The sequence below is a fragment of the Bufo bufo genome, chromosome 1, assembly GCF_905171765.1.
Source record: "Bufo bufo chromosome 1, aBufBuf1.1, whole genome shotgun sequence".
Lineage (NCBI taxonomy): Eukaryota > Metazoa > Chordata > Amphibia > Anura > Bufonidae > Bufo > Bufo bufo.
In genome coordinates this window covers 774,164,749-774,186,327 of record NC_053389.1, presented here as the reverse complement: position 1 = coordinate 774,186,327, position 21,579 = coordinate 774,164,749, and the positions used below count along the sequence as shown (strand labels likewise).

At 42.5% G+C, this 21,579-nt stretch overlaps 2 protein-coding genes across 2 annotated transcripts in view; both read right to left on the bottom strand.

Moving 5' to 3' along the window:
- Positions 1-21,579, bottom strand: part of LOC120986334 (chromaffin granule amine transporter-like) — a 309,248-nt gene that overhangs the window by 203,197 nt on the left and 84,472 nt on the right. The window lies entirely within an intron of this gene.
- The window catches only part of LOC120987787 (chromaffin granule amine transporter-like), a 520,630-nt gene that overhangs the window by 414,648 nt on the left and 84,403 nt on the right, over positions 1-21,579 (bottom strand). The window lies entirely within an intron of this gene.

Sequence of the window (21,579 nt, the reverse complement as noted above, 5' to 3'; positions counted from 1 at the left end):
TCGTGCTTTATGGTAACGAATGAATTATCCCTAAAATGGCGGTAAAAATTGGCGGTACTCACCATCAACCATTTTGATTGAAGATCCCGTGCGAAATCTCGTGCACGGTGACATATGATGTCACCACGCTGACCGCCGTGATGACGTCATCACGCAGCATGTGAGATTTTGCACTGGATCTTCAATCAAGACTCTTCGCAAACAAATGGATAAGGTGAGTATTTTTAATTTTCTTTTTTTAAACAGATTTACCCCTAACAGCCTTCAAAGGTCATCTCAGATGCTGTGATCAGTGATGAACGCGGCATATGAGGGCTTCAATGACAGGGATGGCACCATTGCTGTTCCCTGGCATTGCGCCCGCTACTCACAAAGAAATGCGCTTTGTGACAAAGTAATTTGTCACAAAGTCAATTTCTTTGTGAAATTCGGCAAAGCAGCTAAATTGCCGTTAATGATGAGAAAAGTTCTCAAAAATGCAATCACTAAGGGGCCTCCTGCTCTAACAGCCTGGACCAGCAGGAGCACCAATATAGGCTGTTTAACCCCTTACATGTCGCACACAATGCCGCCTGCCACATGTAAGCAGTTAAGGAGGGAGTGAACTCCCTCTATCTACCATCGGCACCCAGAAATCAGATGCGAGGTGCCAATGTGTATATATGCAGGCTGGGTCCTAGTATAGGTCCAGCTTTTCTGGTGCAGCGTGTTTAATGGCAGTATAGCACTATAGGAATAGTGCATTGTATTTTAGAAGCAATCAAAAGATTGCTGTTAAAGTCCCATTGTGGGACTATTAAATAGTTAAAAAAGTAAAAAAAATAACAACATTTATTACCTAGACAAATTCTAATAAAAAATATTTTCCCATTGAAAAAACGCTTTTCAATGTAAAAAAAAAAAATATATATTGCCACATCTGTAACAACCCACATTACACAATTATCATGTAAGTTATCCCGAACGGTGAATGCCATAAACAAAACACAATTTTAAAAAAGCCAGAATTGCTGCTTTTTGCTTAGTCACCACCAAAAAAACATAATATTACATTAAAATTGTTATGTACACCAAATGTTACCAATGTAAACTCGTGCCACAAAAATCAAGCCCCCACACAGCTCCGTAAAAAGAAAAAAGTTATGGGTCTTAGGATACAGCAATGCTAAAAGTTTTTTTTTCTTTTTAAAAAAGGGTATTATTGCACAAAAGTAGTAAAACGTGAAAAATAAAAACTATGGGGCACATTTATTAAGTCCGCCGTTTTAGACACTGGTCTTAATAAGGCACTGCGCTGGCATTTGATCTGCCGAAGTTATGTAGAGGCACCGGCCTCTACATAACTTCAGCGGATCCACCGCCGCTTCTAAATGTAAGACAGCGTCTGAGCTGTCTTACATTTAGATCATTTTCTATGCCTAAAACAGGTGTAGAAAATGGTAAATGAGACAGGCCTGCTGGCCCATCACCTCCCCCGCCAACACCACGCCCATTTTATAAGACCTAGCATGAGCGGCGAAAAGTTGCAGATTGCAACGCAAAGGACCTTTGCGCCGCAATCTGTGCCAGAAATACGCCTAATATAGGTGTATTTCTGTTTAATAAATGACCCATATATGTATTTGGTTTTGTTGTAATTGTACTGACCCAGAGAATAAAGTTATCATGTTATATATGACATAAAAATTCTGTGTTAGTATTGCTGTTTTTTCACATCTCACTCCCAGAAAGAGTTAATAAATGGTGTTGGGCGAGCATGCTCGGCCGAACACCTTTTTCACTCGAGCATCGCGATGCTCAGAACATCGCTGTGTTTGGCCGAACACCGTGTGTGCTCGAGCTCGATGCTACACAGCCAATAAACGTGCAGGAAAGTACTGCCACCCACTGTAATGCCGTAGTCATGTTGGTTACTGGCATTACAGTGATTGGCTGGCCGACACGCGTCATTGGGTGCTATATAGATCCCGATGACACGTGGTCCGGCTCAGTCAGGGCGAGCTGCAGCAGAAGGGACAGATAGTGTAGGGAGAGGAATTGTGTTTTTTAACCACCTCAGCCCCCAGTGCTTAAACACCCTGAAAGACCAGGCCACTTTTTACACTTCTGACCTACACTACTTTCACCGTTTATTGCTCGGTCATGCAACTTACCACCCAAATGAATTTTACCTCCTTTTCTTATCACTAATAGAGCTTTCATTTGGTGGTATTTCATTGCTGCTGACATTTTTACTTTTTTTGTTATTAATCGAAATTTAACGATTTTTTGCAAAAAAATGACATTTTTCACTTTCAGTTGTAAAATTTTGCAAAAAAAACGAGATCCATATATAAATTTTGCTCTAAATTTATTGTTCTACATGTCTTTGATAAAAAAAAATGTTTGGGTAAAAAAAAAAATGGTTTGGGTAAAAGTTATAGCGTTTACAAACTATGGTACAAAAATGTGAATTTCCGCTTTTTGCAGCAGCTCTGACTTTCTGAGCACCTGTCATGTTTCCTGAGGTTCTACAATGCCCAGACAGTGCAAACACCCCACAAATGACCCCATTTCGGAAAGTACACACCCTAAGGTATTCGCTGATGGGCATAGTGAGTTCATAGAACTTTTTATTTTTTGTCACAAGTTAGCGGAAAATGATGATTTTTTTTTTTTCTTACAAAGTCTCATATTCCACTAACTTGTGACAAAAAATAAAAAGTTCTATGAACTCACTATGCCCATCACAAAATACCTTGGGGTGTCTTCTTTCCAAAATGGGGTCACTTGTGGGGTAGTTATACTGCCCTGGCATTCTAGGGGGCCCAAATGTGTGGTAAGGAGTTTGAAATCAAATTCTGTAAAAAATGACCAGTGAAATCCGAAAGGTGCTCTTTGGAATATGGGCCCCTTTGCCCACCTAGGCTGCAAAAAAGTGTCACACATCTGGTATCTCTGTATTCAGGAGAAGTTGAGGAATGTGTTTTGGGGTGTCTTTTTACATATACCCATGCTGGGTGAGATAAATATCTTGGTCAAATGCCAACTTTGTATAAAAAAATGGGAAAAGTTGTCTTTTGCCAAGATATTTCTCTCACCCAGCATGGGTATATGTAAAATGACACCCCAAAACACATTCCCCAACTTCTCCTGAGTACGGAGATACCAGATATATGACACTTTTTTGCAGCCTAGGTGGGCAAAGGGGCCCATATTCCAAAGAGCACCTTTCGGATTTCACTGGTCATTTTTTACAGAATTTGATTTCAAACTCCTTACCACACATTTGGGCCCCTAGAATGCCAGGGCAGTATAACTACCCCACAAGTGACCCCATTTTGGAAAGAAGAGACCCCAAGGTATTCCGTGAGGGGCATATTGAGTCCATGAAAGATTGAAATTTTTGTCCCAAGTTAGCGGAAAGGGAGACTTTGTGAGAAAAAAAATAAATAAAATCAATTTCCGCTAACTTGTGCCAAAAAAAAAAAAATTCTATGAACTCGCCATGCCCCTCATTGAATACCTTGGGGTGTCTTCTTTCCAAAATGGGGTCACATGTGGGGTATTTATACTGCCCTGGCATTCTAGGGGCCCAAAAGCGTGAGAAGAAGTCTGGGATCCAAATGTCTAAAAATGCCCTCATAAAAGGAATATGGGCCCCTTTGCGCATCTAGGCTGCAAAAAAGTGTCACACATCTGGTATCTCCGTACTCAGGAGAAGTTGGGGAATGTGTTTTGGGGTGTCATTTTACATATACCCATGCTGGGTGAGAGAAATATCTTGGCAAAAGACAACTTTTCCCATTTTTTTATACAAAGTTGGCATTTGACCAAGATATTTCTCTCACCCAGCATGGGTATATGTAAAATGACACCCCAAAACACATTCCCCAACTTCTCCTGAATACGGAGATACCACATGTGTGGCACTTTTTTGCAGCCTAGGTGGGCAAAGGGGCCCACATTCCAAAGAGCACCTTTCGGATTTCACAGGTCATTTACCTACTTACAACACATTAGGGCCCCTGGAAAATGCCAGGGCAGTATAACTACCCCACAAGTGACCCCATTTTGGAAAGAAAACACCCCAAGGTACTCCGTGAGGGGCATGGCAAGTTCCTAGAATTTTTTATTTTTTGTCACAAGTTAGTGGAAAATGATGATTCTTTATTTATTTTTTTTCTTACAAAGTCTCATATTCCACTAACTTGTGACAAAAAATAAAAACTTCCATGAACTCACTATGCCCATCAGCGAATACCTTGGGGTGTCTTCTTTCCAAAATGTGGTCACTTGTGGGGTAGTTATACTGCCCTGGCATTCTAGGGGCCCAAATGTGTGGTAAGGAGTTTGAAATCGAATTCTGTAAAAAATGACCAGTGAAATCCGAAAGGTGCTCTTTGGAATATGGGCCCCTTTGCCCACCTAGGCTGCAAAAAAGTGTCACACATGTGGTATCTCCGTATTCAGGAGAAGTTGGGGAATGTGTTTTGGGGTGTCATTTTACATATACCCATGCTGGGTGAGAGAAATATCTTGGTCAAATGCCAACTTTGTATAAAAAAATGGGAAAAGTTGTCTTTTGCCAAGATATTTCTCTCACCCAGCATGGGTATATGTAAAATGACACCCCAAAACACATTGCCCAACTTCTCCTGAATACGGAGATACCACATGTGTGGCACTTTTTTGCAGCCTAGGTGGGCAAAGGGGTCCATATTCCAAAGAGCACCTTTCGGATTTTACTGGTCATGTTTTACAGAATTTGATTTCAAACTCCTTACCACACATTTGGGCCCCTAGAATGCCAGGGCAGTATAACTACCCCACAAGTGACCCCATTTTGGAAAGAAGACACCCCAAGGTATTCCATGAGGGGCATGGCGAGTTCCTAGAATTTTTTATTTTTTGTCACAAGTTAGTGGAAAATTATGATTTATTTTTTTTTCTTACAAAGTCTCATATTCCACTAACTTGTGACAAAAAATAAAAACTTCCATGAACTCACTATGCCCATCAGCGAATACCTTGGGGTGTCTTCTTTCCAAAATGGGGTCACTTGTGGGGTAGTTATACTGCCCTGGCATTCTAGGGGCCCAAATGTGTGGTAAGGAGTTTGAAATCAAATTCTGTAAAAAATGACCAGTGAAATCCGAAAGGTGCTCTTTGGAATATGGGCCCCTTTGCCCACCTAGGCTGCAAAAAAGTGTCACACATCTGGTATCTCCGTATTCAGGAGAAGTTGGGGAATGTGTTTTGGGGTGTCATTTTACATATACCCATGCTGGGTGAGAGAAATATCTTGGCAAAAGACAACTTTTCCCATTTTTTTATACAAAGTTGGCATTTGACCAAGATATTTATCTCACCCAGCATGGGTATATGTAAAATGACAACCCAAAACACATTCCCCAACTTCTCCTGAATACGGAGATACCACATGTGTGGCACTTTTTTGCAGCCTAGGTGGGCAAAGGGGCCCATATTCCAAAGAGCACCTTTCGGATTTCACTGGTCATTTTTTACAGAATTTGATTTCAAACTCCTTACCACACATTTGGGCCCCTAGAATGCCAGGGCAGTATAACTACCCCACAAGTGACCCCATTTTGGAAAGAAGACACCCCAAGGTATTCGCTGATGGGCATAGTGAGTTCATGGAAGTTTTTATTTTTTGTCACAAGTTAGTGGAATATGAGACTTTGTAAGAAAAAAAAAAAAAATCATCATTTTCCACTAACTTGTGACAAAAAATAAAAAGTTCTATGAACTCACTATGCCCATCAGCGAATACCTTAGGGTGTCTACTTTCAGAAATGGGGTCATTTGTGGGGTGTTTGTACTGTCTGGGCATTGTAGAACCTCAGGAAACATGACAGGTGCTCAGAAAGTCAGAGCTGCTTCAAAAAGCTGAAATTCACATTTTTGTACCATAGTTTGTAAACGCTATAACTTTTACCCAAACCATTTTTTTTTTTACCCAAACATTTTTTTTTTATCAAAGACATGTAGAACAATAAATTTAGAGCAAAATTTATATATGGATCTCGTTTTTTTTGCAAAATTTTACAACTGAAAGTGAAAAATGTCATTTTTTTGCAAAAAAATCGTTAAATTTCGATTAATAACAAAAAAAGTAAAAATAGCAGCAATGAAATACCACCAAATGAAAGCTCTATTAGTGATAAGAAAAGGAGGTAAAATTCACTTGGGTGGTAAGTTGCATGACCGAGCAATAAACGGTGAAAGTAGTGTAGGTCAGAAGTGTAAAAAGTGGCCTGGTCTTTCAGGGTGTTTAAGCACTGGGGGCTGAGGTGGTTAAATACCTTGTTATTTTACACACATGAAACTGTGTCCATGATAAAAATGGATACAGTCCCAAAAAAAGTAACAATACAACCATCACATGATATGGATACTCTTGATTCTTAGATCTCAGGAGGATATTTTTCTTGGTATTTCCTCTACCCGCATGCCCTATCAATATGAGAAACCAAATAAAATAAAACAACATTTACATATAAAATAATACAAAAGGAAAACAAAATAAACATCTGCAAACTCCCATTACACCCGTCATTTTGGGGTACTCCAAAGATATGCAATAAGCCAAGGAATGCACCTAAAAAAAGACCACACAGTAATTTTTACACTGTATAACTGTATACACCCCTACCCCCTACCTTTTGGTCTTATTTATTATTATTACTATTATTATTAATTTTATCTTTATCCCTATTTTAGTATTTATTGTGATCATCAATCATCCCCTATATAATACCTCTCCTACCAACCTCCCGTACCATTCTGAATACAAAACAAAATAAACCACCATGCTTTACACTACCGCTGCCGGCTCCTGACAAAAAAGCAGGAGTATGAGATCCACTCAGCCGAAAACATCCCACAACATGGTCATTCCGACCACTCCACCTCTGTCATTTCCCAATGTATACTAGAATATAACCACGTATTTGCTGTATAGGAAAAAGCTACATATTCTACTAGCAAATAGGTCTGTATAGAATTAAACTCTAGAAGACGGGTTCCTCATTGTCTAACACACACGCCCACCGCCCGCCCCCTCCCCATTCTCCACCTCTGTTGTCTCTTACGCGCCTTTTTTGTGTTTAAATAATCGCTACATGTGAATGCCTCTTTATGCTGTATATTGTCCTGATGAAGGGGGCTCTCCGCCCTGAAACGCGTAGACTGAAAATAAAAAGCATTGTATTTATCAATACCTACCTGCTATCTGATTCCTGCTGACAGCGCCATCTAAAAGCTTCAGCATTTTTCTCCTTCTGCACGGATATCTCTACCCGACGAATGCTTTCACAAGCACGGGCTGGAACCTAGGCAGCAGCGCAGGCACCCCGCATGCCGATCGGGCAAATCGGCACAAGCTTCTAATGGTGTTGTGACTTCTTCACAACACAATCTGGTAAGAGTTTCTATATATATCACCTATCAATTTACTGGACAACACCACACTTGAGGCGCTGCCTCCTGTCTCTCTTTTATCTTTAGCTCATGTGTTCAAATTAGTGGTTCAGCGGTTTCTCAAAACCTACCCCAATTTGCCTGAGCTACTGGTGAAGGTGTGCCCATTTTCGAAAGTCATATACAGCTTCCGCCGGTCTGGCAACGCTGCAGCAGCTCTTGCAATTGCCAGTTCACCGACTGTTGTGCGACATGAGCACGCGCTGGAACTCCACGTTCCACATGTTGGCCAGGCATTGTGAGCAGAAGAGGGCAGTAGTGGAATACCAGCTGCAACATGGTTGTCGCCTTTTCAGTCAGCTTCTGCTCTTCACAAGCGACGAGTGGGCATGGATGTCTGACCTCTGTGAGGTTTTACGCAACTTTGAGGAATTAACACAGCTGGTGAGTGGCGATGCCGCTATTATCAGCATAACCATCCCACTTCTGTGTCTACTGAAACGCTCGCTGCTCGCAATGAAGGAAGACGCTTTGCATGTGGAAGAGGTGGAAATGAAGGAAGACAGTACACAGGATGATAGCCAGAGCACCCTCCGTTCGTCTTCTCAGCGCAAATTGGATGATGATGTGGAGGAGGAGCAGAAGATGGTTGCCTCCACTACAGAGGGTAGTACCCACAGCAGGTTTATTCCATCTATTCAGCGTGGATGGGCCGAAGAGGAGGAAGAGGGTGAGGAGATTGAGAGTCATCCTCCTGATGAGGACAGCAAAGTCTTGTCTGTTGGGACTCTGGCACACATGGCTGACTTTATGTTATGCTGCCTTTCCCGTGACCGACACGTTATAGGCATTTTGGCCAACTCCGATTACTGGTTGTTCACCCTTCTCATACCCCTGCTACAAAGGGAACTTCTCATCTCTAATTCCTGTGGTGGAGAGGATTAGCAAAATAGTGCAATACCAGAATGTCCTTGTGGAAAAATTGCTCCAAAAATTTCCAGCTGACAACGCTGGCAGCAGAGTACATAGTTCCTTGGGCAACTAAGGAGTGGAGCTGAGGGGAACACACAGTAGTTCCAACAGATGCAAGGCAACACTCTCCAAGGCTTGGGACAGTTTCATGACACTCTGCCAGCCCCCTTACCCTGATGCGCGGCCTAGTGTCACAAGGAGATGGTGAAGGAGTACGTAGCAGAAGGTGTCAGCGTCCTATTGGGTGTCCAAGCTGGCACGAACTGGTACTCTAAGCCTTGGAGGTCCTGGCCTGCCCTGCCACCAGCGTTTTGTCAGAGCAGGTATTTAGTGCTGCTGGAGGCATAATAACTGATAAGCGCATCCGCCTGTCAACTGAAAATGCTGACAGGTTGACTGTTATCAAAATTAACAAGGCCTGGATTGCCCCTGACTTCTCTACTCCACCAGAGGAAAGCAGCTGAACATAAATTCACTTTAAATGTGGCTTTTATGGTGTATTGAATACACTGTATTCCCATGCACCCCTTCCGCCACAAAAAAGGGTATATGGTTCAATCTTCCTTTTCTCGTCCTCCTCCTCCTCCATCATATCAACATGCTTATTAGGCTGTTCTCGCTACTAATGTTTTAGAGGGTCAGCTCAGCAGCAGACCCTCACCCCTAATGTTTTAGAGAGTCACCAGCAGGCCCTCGCCCATAATGTTTTAGAAGGTTAGATCAGCAGCAGACCCGTTCAGGTCTGAAGTCACTTTGCGAGGCTTACATAATAGAAACCACCCAAAAATGACCCGATTCTATAAAACTACACCCCTCAAGGTATTCAAAACTGATTTGACTAACTTTGTTAACCCTTTAGGTGTTCCACAAGAATTAATGGAAAATACAGATTTTCCATTTTAATAATTTTTTTCCAGTTACAAAGCAAGGGTTAACAGCCAAACCAAACTCAATATTTATGGCCCTGATTCTGTAGTTTACAGAAACACCCCATATGTGGTTGTAAACCGCTGTACGGGCACACGGCAGGGCGCAGAAGGAAAGGAATGCCATATGGTTTTTGGAAGGCAGGTTTTGCTGGACTGGTTTTTTTGACACCATGTCCCATTTGAAGCCCCCCTGATGCACCCCTAGAGTAGAAACTCCGTTTTTATTTTTTGTTATTTACAACATTCATCTGACAGGTTAGATCATGTGATATTTTTATAGACCAGGTTGTCACGGATGTGGCGATACCTAATATGTATACTTTTTATTTTATTTATGTAAGTTTTACACAATGATTTCTTTTTTTAAACAGAAAAAATCATGTTTTAGTGTTTCCATAGTCTAAGAGACATAATTTTTTGAGTTTTTGGGTGATTACCTTGGGTAGGGTAAGATTTTTGCGGGATGAGATGATGGTTTTATTGGCACTATTTTGGGGTGCATGTGACTTTTTGATCTTTTGCTATTACACTTTTTGTAATGTAAGGTGACAAAAAATTGCATTTTCTACACCGTTTTTATTTTTTATTTTTTTTACGGTATTCACCTTAGGGGTTAGGTCATGTGATATTTTTATAGAGCAAGTTATTCCGGACGCTGCGATACCTAATATGTATACTTTTTTTTATTTATGTACGTTTTACACAATAACAGCTTTTAAAAAATAAATAAATGATGTTTTAGTGTCTCCATATTCTGAACCATAGTTTTTTTATTTTTTGGGCGATTGTCTCAGGTAGGGGCTCATTTTTTGCGGGATGAGGTGACGGTTAGATTGGTACTATTTTGGTGGGCAAACGCCTTTTTGATCGCTTGTTGTACTTTTTGTGATGTAAGGTGACAAAAAAATGGTTTATTTAGCACAGTTTTTATTTATTTATTTTTTACGGTGTTCATCTGAGGGGTTAGGTCACGTGATATGTTTATAGATCCGGTCAATACGGATGCGGCGATACCCAATATGTCTACTTTTTTTTTTTCCCCTATTTTTTACACATTTTTTTTTAACTTTATTTGGGGAAAATGATGTTTTTGTTTATTTTTACTTGAAACTTTAAATTTTTTGGGGGGGAAACTTTATTTTTTCACCTTTTTTTTACTTTATTTTTTGTCCCACTTTGGGACTTCAACTTTTGGGGGTCTAATCCCTTCCAATACTGTATTGGAATGCATTGGCTGTATGAGTAATACTGTGTGTATTACTCATACAGCTTCCAGCCTGTGAGATCCAGGGGGCTGGATCTCACAGGCTCGTCACCGGAAGGCAGCGCCGATGCCTAAGGAAGGCATCGCGCTGCCTTCCATGCCATCGGGTCCCCCCTACAGCCGCATGGGGACCCGATGGCATCACCGCCCGCCGGATAAGCTAAAACCGCAAACCGCAGGTCTGAATTGACCTGCGGTTTGCGGCGATCGCCGATGCGGGGGGGGGGTCACATGACATCCCCCTCGGCGTTGTGACAGGATGCCCGCTGAATGATTTCAGAGGACATCCTGTTCCGATTAACCCCCGCCGCGCCGCAATGTAGTTTTAAAGTTAGGACGTACCGGTACGTCCTGGGTCCTTAAGGACTCGGCAAACATGGCGTACCGGTATATCCTAAGTCCTTAAGGTTAAGTGTTAACTGGGCATTCTTTTCTCCATAAAATTAATTTTCATTATAAAATGATTGCTCCTAATTTAGTGTATTTAATATTCTATAATGGTTGTGGAGGCGTGTCTGTGTGTGTATGGGCACCAAAAAGCATTCTCGCACATGGTGCCATGTAACCTAAGGCCAGCCCTGGAAATGTCACACCTGACCTACTTGTCTACCTATCTCCCATCGAGCACATCTGGGACATCATTGGTCAGTGGTTCCAAGGGAGCTGCCAGCAGATCTTGATGATTTGTGTGCCTAGGTGCATTCAACGTGGCAGAAAATTCCTCAGACAACCATTAATAGCATCCTTGATAGCAGTAGCGTACCTCTTATTGAGGCAGACCACACAGCTGCTATGGGGCCCATGGAAAAAGCAGTCACAGTTAACCAAAAGCCCTGCCCCATAATTACATTCAATACAGGCTCTGTTCCAGCTCCAATCTACAGTCCCTATTATCAATGGAGAAAGCTGAAGGACCTGTGATGATGTCATTACAGGCCCTGTACATGTCATAAAGAAACTGCATAGAGAATGGTGTAGTTCCAAGGCTAGAAAGGTGCATCTGACAGGACCTGTGATGACATCATCAAACTCCCAACAGCATGGCGAATAACTGCACAATAAGTTCTCCTTGAGACTAGAATGGTAAGAGGAGAGCCTCCCTTTTCTCTTGATTTGCCCCCGTCCCGTTTTTGATGATTTCTCACTCATATATAATACTGCAGACAGTGACAACCACCACTACCAACCACCACTACCTCATATACAGTACCTCACACAGTGACCATAATGTATAACTGACCACATATATCTGTACACACTGCATCTATTCTACCTCCTACCTCTCAGATCAGTACACTGCTCTAGGTACTATATACTATACTTTCTCTCTCATATACAGTACAGATCAAAAGTTTGGACACACCTTCTCATTCAAAGAGTTTTCTTTATTTTCATGACTATGAAGGCATCAAAACTATGAATTAACACATGTGGAATTATATACATAACAAACAAGTGTGAAACAACTGAAAATATGTCATATTCTAGGTTCTTCAAAGTAGCCACCTTTTGCTTGGATTACTGCTTTGCACACTCTTGGCATTCTATTGATGTGCTTCAAGAGGTAGTCCCCTGAAATGGCCTTCCAACAGTCTTGAAGGAGTTCCCAGAGATGCTTAGCACTTGTTGGCCCTTTTGCCTTCACTCTGCGGTCCAGCTCACCCCAAACCATCTCGATTGGGTTCAGGTCCGGTGACTGTGGAGGCCAGGTCATCTGGCGCAGCACCCCATCACTCTCCTTCATGGTCAAATAGCCCTTACTTTCAAAGTTTTCCCAATTTTTCAGCTGACTGACTGACCTTCATTTCTTAAAGTAATGATGGCCACTCGTTTTTCTTTACTTAGCTGCTTTTTTCTTGCCATAATACAAATTCTAAAGTCTATTCAGTAGGACTATCAGCTGTGTATCCACCTGACTTCTCTTCAACACAACTGATGGTCCCAACCCCATTTATAAGGCAAGAAATCCCACTTAGGCTATTTTCACACCTGCGTTCAGGTGTCCGCTCGTGAGCTCCGTTTGAAGGAGCTCACGAGCGGTCCTGAACGCAGCCGTCTGGCCGCAATGCATTCTCAATGGAGGCGGATCCACTGAGAATGCATCCGCCTGCCAGCGCTCAGCCTCCGCTCCGCGAGCGGACATCTGAACGCTGCTTGCAGCGTTCGGGAGTCCGCCTGGCCGTGCGGAGGCGAGCGGATCCATCCAGACGTACAATGTAAGTCAATGGGGACTGATCCGCTTGAAGATGACACCATATGGCTCAATCTTCAAGCGGATCCGTTCCCCATTGACTTACAATGTAAAGTCTGAATGGATCCGCTCAGGCTACTTTCATACTTAGAAAATTTTCTAAGTTTTAATGCAGACGGATCCGTTCTGAACGGATGCGAACGTCTGCATTAAAGGAGCGGATCCGTCTGATGAAACATCAGGCGGATCCGCTCCGAACACTAGTGTGAAAGTAGCCTTATTAAACCTGACAGGGCACACCTGTGAAGTGAAAACCATTTCAGGGGACTACCTCTTGAAGCTCATCAAGAGAATGCCAAGAGTGTGCAAAGCAGTAATCAAAGCAAAAGGTGGCTACTTTGAAGAAACTAGAATATGACATATTTTCAGTTGTTTCACACTTGTTTGTTATGTATATAATTCCACATGTGTTAATTCATAGTTTTGATGCCTTCAGTGTGAATCTACAATTTTCATAGTCATGAAAATAAAGAAAACTCTTTGAATGAGAAGGTGTGTCCAAACTTTTGGTCTGTACTGTATATATATATATATACAGTCATGTGAAAAAATTAGGACACCCTTTGAAAGCATGTGGTTTTTTGTAACATTTTTAATAAATGGTTATTTCATCTCCGTTTCAACAATACAGAGAGATTAAAGTAATCCGACTAAACAAAGAAAACTGAAGAAAAGTCTTTTCAAGATCTTCTGTAAATGTCATTCTACAAAAATGCCTATTCTAACTGAGGAAAAAGATAGGACACCCTTGCCCCTAATAGCGAGTGTTACCTCCTTTGGCTGAAATAACTGCAGTGAGACGGTTCTTGTAGCCATCTACCAGTCTTCGACATCGGTCTGAGGAAATTTTACCCCACTCCTCAATGCAGAACTTTTTCAGCTGTGAGATGTTTGAGGGGTTTCTTGCACGTACAGCCCTTTTCAAGTCACCCCACAGCATCTCAATGGGATTCAAATCTGGACTTTGACTTGGCCATTCCAGGACTCTCCATTTCTTCTTTTTCAGCCAATCTTTGGTTGATTTACTAGTATGTTTTGGGTCATTGTCATGTTGCATGGTCCAGTTCCGCTTCAGCTTTAATTTTCTAACTGATGGTCTCACATGTTCTTCAAGCACCTTCTGATACACAGTAGAATTCATCGTGGATTCTATGATGGTGAGCTGACCAGGTCCTGCTGCAGCAAAGCAGCCCCAAACCATGACACTTCCACCTCCATGCTTCACAGTTGGTATGAGGTTCTTTTCTTGGAATGCTGTGTTTGGTTTACGCCAAACATGTCCTCTGCTGTTGTGTCCAAATAATTCAATTTTGGACTCATCTGTCCAAAGAACATTATTCCAGAAGTCCTGGTCTTTGTCAACTTTATCTCTGGCAAATGTCAGTCTGGCCTCGATGTTTCTCTTGGAAAGCAAAGGTTTCCTCCTTGCACACCTCCCATGCAAGTTAAACTTGTACAGTCTCTTTCTGATTGTAGAGGCATGTACTTCTACATCAACAGTAGCCAGAGCCTGCTGTAGTTCTCGAGATGACACTTTAGGGTTTTTGGAGACCTCTTTTAGCATCTTGCGGTCTGCTCTTGGGGTGAACTTGCTGGGGCGACCAGTCCTGGGCATGTTGGCAGTTGTTTTGAAAGCCCTCCACTTGTAGACTATCTTCCGGACAGTGGAATGGCTGATTTCAAAATCTTTTGAGATCTTTTTAAATCCCTTCCCAGACTCATAGGCTGCTACAATCTTTTTTCTGAAGTCCTCTGACAGCTCTTTTGCTCTCACCATGGTGCTCACTCTCACTTCAACAGTCAGGAGCACACCAAACTAAATGTCTGAGGTTTAAATAGGGCAAGCCTCATTCAACATGCAGAGTAACGATCTACTAATTATCTGCACCTGGTGTAAGATCTGAGCCAATTTAAGAGGGAATACATGTGAGGGTGTCCTATCTTTTTCCTCAGTTAGAATAGGCATTTTTGTAGAATGACATTTACAGAAGATCTTGAAAAGACTTTTCTTCAGTTTTCTTTGTTTAGTTGGATTACTTTAATCTCTCTGTATTGTTGAAACGGAGATGAAATAACCATTTATTAAAAATGTTACAAAAAACCACATGCTTTCAAAGGGTGTCCTAATTTTTTCACATGACTGTATATATATATATACACACACACAGTATATACACACACACACACAGTGCATATATAATACAGTGTAATGCAGTGGGTATAGATATATAGTATATAGAGCAGTGTACTGATATATGAGGTATGAGGTACAATAAATGCTGTGTGTGCAGGTATATAGGACATACAGCAGTGTACTGATATGTGAGGTATGAGGTATGATAGATGCAGTGTGTACATGTATATAGTATATACAGCAGTGTACTGATATGTGATGTATGAGGTATAATAGATGCTGTGTGTACAGGTATATAGTACATACAGCAGTGTACTGATATGTGAGATATGAGGTATAATAAATGTAGTGTGTACAGATAGTATATACAACAGTGTACTGATATGTGAGGCATGAGGTGTCATTTATACCATGTACCTCACATATCAGTACACTGCTATATATACTGTATATCTGTACACACTGCATCTATTATACTGTACTTCATACCTCACATATCAGTACACTTCTGTATATACTATATATCTGTACATACTGAATCTATTATCTCATACTTCACATATCAGTACACTTTTGTATATACTATATATCTGTGCACACTGCATCTATTATACCTCGTACCTCACATATCAATACACTGCTATATATACTATATATATGTACACTGCATCTATTATACCTCACATATCAGTAAACTGCTGTATATACTATATATCTGTACACACAGATTCTAATATATCTCGTACCTCACATACAGATGTAGCAGGGGTAACACACACACTCAACTCAAATTTCTTAACTCATTGCGTTCTCTTGAAACAAAAGCCATTGAAATGCAATTGCTTAACACATTTAGTTGCATTTAGTTTAGATAACGTCTCATAAAGCATGTGTGTTAACCCTGCTACATCCGTATCAGTACACTACAGTATATACTATATATCTGTACACACTGAATCTATTATATCTTGTACCTCACATATCAGTACACTGCTGTATATACTATATCTCTGTACACACTGCATCTACCATATCTCATACCTCACATATCAGTACACCTCTGTATATACTATATATCTGTACACACTGCATCTATTATACCTCATACTTCACATATCAGCACACTGCTGTACATACTATATACCTATACACACTGCATCTATTATACGTCGTACCTCACATATCAATACACTGCTGTATATACTATATACCTGTACACACAGCATCTATCATACCTCATACCTCACATATCAGTACACTGCTGTATGTCCTATATACCTGTACACACAGCACCTATTGTACCTCACATATCAGTACACTGCTCTATATACTATTTTCACGGACGTACCGAGACATACGGATGTCCCAGCGACAGTGAGTGGCAGGAGATCAAATATGTGCGCTAACAGCTTCCATTAACTCATTTATAGTCGGTATTGTACCACTTTTACTTAGAATGACCCCCATTTCTTAGCTCTATTGTTTGTATGTATAACGGCATGCAGCCATTTTGTTTTTATAATTATGTTTGCTTCATGGATATGCACCTGTGATTCTGAAGGTTCTAGTCTAAATTCTCTTGTAGCATACTGGTAGTCAGTCAGGATTTTGGTTAGGGTTTTCACTGGGAGGTGTCCATCTTCCATCCCTAGTTCTCAGGCCTGATTGCCTGTCCCCTCTTCCTTCTATGATCGGTGTGGTGTTTCCCTCCCACTCACCGAAGCGTGACAACTATATCTCTGTACCCACTGCATCTATTACACCTCGTACCTCACATATCAGTGCACTGCTGTATATACAGTACAGACCAAAAGTTTGGACACACCTTCTCATTCAAAGAGTTTTCTTTATTTTCATGACTATGAAGGCATCAAAACTATGAATTAACACATGTGGAATTATATACATAACAAACAAGTGTGAAACAACTGAAAATATGTCATATTCTAGGTTCTTCAAAGTAGCCACCTTTTGCTTTGATTACTGCTTTGCACACTCTTGATGAGCTTCAATAGGTAGACCCCTGAAATGGTCTTCCAACAGTCTTGAAGGAGTTCCCAGAGATGCTTAGCACTTGTTGGCCCTTTTGCCTTCCCTCTGCGGTCCAGCTCACCCCAAACCATCTCGATTGGGTTCAGGTCTGGTGACTGTGGAGGCCAGGTCATCTGGCGCAGCACCCCATCACTCTCCTTCATGGTCAAATAGCCGTTACTTTCAAAGTTTTCCCAATTTTTCGGCTGACTGACTGACCTTCATTTCTTAAAGTAATGATGGCCACTCGTTTTTCTTTACTTAGCTGCTTTTTTCTTGCCATAATACAAATTCTAACAGTCTATTCAGTAGGACTATCAGCTGTGTATCCACCTGACTTCTCCTCAACGCAACTGATGGTCCCAACCCCATTTATACGGCAAGAAATCCCACTTATTAAACCTGACAGGGCACACCTGTGAAGTGTAAACCATTTCAGGGGACTACCTCTTGAAGCTCATCAAGAGAATGCCAAGAGTGTGCAAAGCAGTAATCAAAGCAAAAGGTGGCTACTTTGAAGAACCTAGAATATGACATATTTTCAGTTGTTTCACACTTGTTTGTTATGTATATAATTCCACATGTGTTAATTCATAGTTTTGATGCCTTCAGTGTGAATCTACAATTTTCATAGTCATGAAAATAAAGAAAACTCTTTGAATGAGAAGGTGTGTCCAAACTTTTGGTCTGTACTGTATATTACATGTCTGTAGCCCCTGCGTCTATTATACCTTATACCTCACATACGGTACCAGTACACTGCTGGATATACTATATATCTGTACACACTGCATCTATTATACCTCTTACTATCTGCCTGTCAGCAACATGCGACCTGTGACGTCACCAGGGGTGCACCACCAATGAGGCGAAGTGAGGCAATTGCCTCAGGCAGCACCAGGTAGGGACAAGTGGAAGGCAGTGGAAGAACCATAGTTAATGAGCACTTCCATTGTGTAAGTGTTCATCTCTGCATATTTAACCATATTGCTGTTCTCAGGTCAACGATACAACTGAATGATGCGGCTGGGGATGGGAGTAATGTCTCCCTACCCCGCCATTCCCTCTAATAGGCTTTAGTGCTAGTGACTGTAGTCTATCAGAGGCATGTGTCATCATCATCATTACACTGCCTTAGGGCTGCGTACAGCTTCTGGCACAGACCAGAAGAGGTCTATGTCCTGCACAGCATTGCTGATAGCAGAATAGCGGTAAGTACAAACCGGAGTCCAAAAAAGTTGGGACACTAAACAAATTGTGAATAAAAACTGAATGCAATGATGTGGAGATGGCAAATGTCAATATTTTATTTGTAATAGAACGTAGATGACAGATCAAACGTTTAATCCGAGTAAATGTATCATTTTAAAGGAAAAATACGTTGATTCCAATTTTCACGGTGTCAACAAATCCCAAAATAGTTGGGGCAAGTAGCAATAAGAGGCTGGAAAAAGTAAATTTGAGCATAACGAAGAGCTGGAAGACCAATTAACACTAATTAGGTCAATTGGCAACATGATTGGGTATAAAAAGTGCTTCTCAGAGTGGCAGTGTCTCTCAGAAGCCAAGATGGGTAGAGGATCACCAATTCCACAATGTTGCGCAGAAAGATAGTGGAGCAATATCAGAAAGGTGTTACCCAGCGAAAAATTGCAAAGACTTTGCATCTATCATCATCAACTGTGCATAACATCATCCGAAGATTCAGAGAATCTGGAACAATCTCTGTGCGTAAGGGTCAAGGCCGTAAAACCATACTGGATGCCCGTGATCTCCGGGCCATTAAACGACACTGCACCACAAACAGGAATGCTACTGTAAAGGAAATCACAGAATGGGCTCAGGAATACTTCCAGAAACCATTGTCAGTGAACACAATCCACCGTGCCATCCGCCGTTGCCAGCTAAAACTCTACAGTGCAAAGAAGAAGCCATTTCTAAGCAAGATCCACAAGCTCAGGCGTTTTCACTGGGCCAGGGATCATTTAAAATGGAGTGTGGCAAAATGGAAGACTGTTCTGTGGTCAGACGAGTCACGATTCAAAGTTCTTTTTGGAAATCTGGGGCGCCATGTCATCCGGACCAAAGAGGACAAGGACAACCCAAGTTGTTATCAACGCTCAGTTCAGAAGCCTGCATCTCTGATGGTATGGGGTTGCATGAGTGCATGTGGCATGGGCAGCTTGCATGTCTGGAAAGGCACCATCAATGCAGAAAAATATATTCAGGTTCTAGAACAACATATGCTCCCATCCAGACGTCATCTCTTTCAGGGAAGACCCTGCATTTTTCAACAAGATAATGCCAGACCACATTCTGCATCAATCACGACATCATGGCTGCATAGGAGAAGGATCCGGGTACTGAAATGGCCAGTCTGCAGTCCAGATCTTTCACCTATAGAGAACATTTGGCGCATCATAAAGAGGAAGGTGCAACAAAGAAGGCCCAAGACGATTGAACAGTTAGAGGCCTGTATTAGACAAGAATGGGAGAGCATTCCTATTTCTAAACTTGAGAAACTGGTCTCCTCGGTCCCCAGACGTCTGTTGAGCAGTGGCGTAACTACCAGGGAAGCAGCTGCTTCGGGGCCCGGGCTGACAAGGGGCCCGGAGCAGTAGTAAACAGTCAGACTGGCCACACCCCCCTCTACACTCACTTCACTGCTGCTTTAGAATGTCCTCGAGCAGAGCAGGGAGCTAAGCCCCGCCCATCAGCACGGACCATTAATAGAGGAGCCTGGCTGCTTAATAGTGCAGCCAGGGCTCAGTACAGGGTGCTACAGGGAGATCCTGTCTCCCCTCCCTCTCCTAACTATTAGTACAGCCCAGCTTCTGCTACAGAGACTGCTCTGTAGTCGGCAGTAACAGGAGGGAGAGGGGAGACAGGAAGTGCTGCAGAAAGAAGATGCTGTGCCTGTCACTATCAGGAGCCCATACATTCCAGGCTTATCCCTGCCAACCCTAGCTGTCCTGTATCTCATGTAGCCCCCCCCCCCCCCCCCCCCAGCTGCATTCATCTGCTGTCCTTTGCCCCCCCCAGCTGCATTCATCTGCTGTCCTTTGCCCCCCCCAGCTGCATTCATCTGCTGTCCTTTGCCCCCCCCAGCTGCATTCATCTGCTGTCCTTTGCCCCCCCCAGCTGTATTCATCTGCTGTCCTTTGCCCCCCCCAGCTGCATTCATCTGCTGTCTTTTGCCCCCCCCCCCAGCTGCATTCATCTGCTGTCCTTTCCCCCCCCCAGCTGCATTCATCTGCTGTCCTTTCAGAAGCCCCCCCCCCAGTCCTGGGCCCCCTACTTATCTCATGCCCTGCCCTGGGGACACCAGTATGAGGCCAGAATGGGGACTGGAAGATCATGGAGCGGCGGGGAGCAGGCGAGTATGGTACAACTGTACAATGCACCGCTAGTTCACATCACATTTTTGTCCCACATTTAAGGCTGGGTTCACATCACGTTTTTCCCATCCGTTTAACGTATCCAAAAAAACGTGTTCGGATGCCTCATACTGATGCCATGACAGTGACATCCGTTCACCATAGAGTTTCATTTTTTTTATCGGATTGTGCAGGATACAAGAATGTGGAGTACTGCATTTTTGTATCGTGTACGTTATAGTCCAGTAAAAACACATGTATGTTAAAGAATCAGAGGCCACTGTATGACGCCTGCCTGCCCGTTTAAAAATTTGCTGTGGGGCCCAGTCATTTCTAGCTACTCCACTGGTTACCAGGTGCTCAGACCATGAGGACAGACTACAGTCGGTGTCAGCCCTGCAGCAATACATAGAATGGGCGCCTATCCTACAGCAGGGGTCATCCTGTGCTGTACATACAGTGTAGTGTGATGTCATCTTCACCTCTCCGGGTATATTACCCAGGAAAGCACAATTCTGCAAAAAGGACATGTTCTATCTTTTGGTGGAACGGAAGTGCGGAATGGAACCCCACGGAAGCACTGCGTAGTGCTTATGTAGTGTTCCGTTCCGTGATTCCGTTTCGCACCCTTCCGCATCTCCGGATTTGTAGACCCATTGAAGTGAAGGGGTCCGCATCCGTGATGCGGAATGCACACGGAAGGGTGCCCATTTATTGCTGATCCGCATATGCGGTCCGCAATACGGGAATGGCTGGCCCCTTTCAAATGAACAATACGGGTTGGCTCCAGATGCGTTCAGGGTGCATTCAGTGAAACTCGCACCATTTTTCAAGCAAGTTCAGTCAGTTTTGTCTACGATTGCGTTCAGTTTTTTCTGTGCAGGTGCAATGCGTTTTGATGCGTTTTTCATGCACGTGATAAAAAACTAAAAGTTTACAAACAATATCTCCTAGCAACCTGGTGGTGAGCATGGTGACGTCGGCGCAGGTCCTGCTGAATGAAGATAGAAGATTTCTATCTTCATTCAGCAGGACCTGCTCCGACGTCACCACGCTCACCACGTTGTGAGCGCGGTGACGTCACGAAAGGTACTTTTCCTGCCAGGTCCTGAAAGAAGACTAGCCGGGCTGCGCGATCAAGTGGATGAGGTGAATAATTATATTTTTTATTATTTTTTAACCCCTCAAGCCACATG